The 1,772-nt window shown below is 40.9% G+C and overlaps 1 non-coding gene across 1 annotated transcript; it reads right to left on the reverse strand.

Moving 5' to 3' along the window:
• Nucleotides 1-593: 593 nt before the first annotated feature.
• LOC121676863 lies at nucleotides 594-661 on the reverse strand. The gene has a single exon (XR_006020636.1). It is a non-coding gene; the product is annotated as a U5 spliceosomal RNA (small nuclear RNA).
• Between the last annotated feature and the right edge of the window lie 1,111 nt (nucleotides 662-1,772).

Raw genomic sequence — 1,772 nt, forward strand, 5'->3', positions numbered from 1 at the left:
AGAATCATAGAATTGGAAGGGACCTTAAAGACCATTTAGTTCCAAATCCCCTGCCGTGGGCAGGGACACTGTTCACTAGACCAGTTGGCTCAAAGCCCCATTCAGCCTGTCCTTGGATGCTTCCAGGAATGGAGCATCCACAGTATCTCACCACCCTCACAGTGTTGGGGCCCTCCCCTTGCCATGTGGTCCTGGGAGAGGGGTCCTGGGGGGAGACGGTTTCCCTGCCCCTGGTCAGCCTTGTTCCCCATTGGTTGTTTTGTGTTCCCTGCACGGGCAAGGACCCTCGGGTCCCGTGATTGAGCAGTTCCTCGGCAGATCCCGGCCATGCAGCTGGAGAAATAAACATCTCTGAAACATCTACCAAGAATCAGTCCATATATATTTCTTTCCATGGGCCTCATTGTCTGATATGTGTGTTGCAGTATCCCCGCTGTAACATCACAGTTAAGAATTTATTCCTAATATCTAATCTAAATCTACTATACTTCATTTTAAAACCATTACCCCTCATCCTATCACTACGGTTCCTGATAGAATGCCTCCATATCTTTTCTGGAGGCCCTCTTTAAGTACTGGAAGGCTGCTATAAAAAAAACGTTCCTCTTCATGGAAATCTTTAGTAAAAGGCAAGAGATTTATAGAACCTGAAGAGAAACCAGAGTTCACTTATGCCATCATTTCTGGATTGCTCTTACTGATACTGTGGCAGATTTGAATCCTTTTGAATGAAGTGTTAAATACACAGATTCTGGTATAAATAGTAATAGAAAAGACCATGGAAATCTTTTTGTAGTATATTTATATAAAGATAATGAAGAGTAGAAGCTTCACTATATCATCTAGCCAGAATGCACTAGGTAGTAGACCTACACAGTTGACTTATTTCAGGCTCTCATTTGATCCACATAAGGTGCTCTTTCCCACTTTCCTTCCTTTCTCAGTATTTTGTTTTGAGTCTCAGTTTCCAATGCAAACAAAAGTTCAAAGTAAAATTCAGTCCAAAATGTCAGGCCTGTTTCAGGTGCTGGACCTCTTTGGGAGGACTTGCCTGGTTCTTCTGGCTCATTTGTTAGTCTTCAGGAATTCTGCCATGGGGTATTTGTCTACAGAAAAGGACAGAAAGAGGAGAGAGGATATTGGAAATATGTCAATATATAAAAGATTAAAACAGAAAAAGATATTAACTGTTTCCTCTCCTTGACCATGTATGGCCATTAGCTTAATTGTGTTAAAAAGTAGATTAGACGTTAGGAAAAGATGTAGCTATAAGTGCAGGGAAAACTGGAATAAACTACCAAAGAAACTGATGAAATATTTTCTTGGCAAATTTCTATGAAACAGAAATATCTGTCAGAGGTGATTTAGTTATATTTACCTCACTGCAAAGCAATAAACTGGACACTAGGAGGTCCCCCTCTGCTCTTCCTTGCCTTCAAATACAAATTGGCATGGAAGACACTTCATCACCAGGCCATAGCTCCCAATGGCATTGTATATGGCTGTAATTGGTTCAACTATTCCCAAAAACCACTTCTGCCCATATTTTTAAAGAGGCAGGCTTCAGAAATCTGTCAGTGAAATAAAGTCTGAAAGAGAGCATTCCATCTGGGATAACCCTTTTTTGCCGTATGTCAGTCCCTGTGAAATGTTTTATGTATGTATTCTTTGGAAATCATCTAGCAGAAACAGCTGTGTATGCTGCCCACCTGCTCAAGCCTACAATCTAGTGTTATTTCAATTAGATTTGATTGCAGGAAAAGTTTATGAAA

Source organism: Corvus kubaryi, unplaced genomic scaffold (genome assembly GCF_017639235.1).
Source record: "Corvus kubaryi isolate FWS band 111438036 unplaced genomic scaffold, C.kubaryi_AGA036_p1.0 split1-131, whole genome shotgun sequence".
NCBI lineage: Eukaryota > Metazoa > Chordata > Aves > Passeriformes > Corvidae > Corvus > Corvus kubaryi.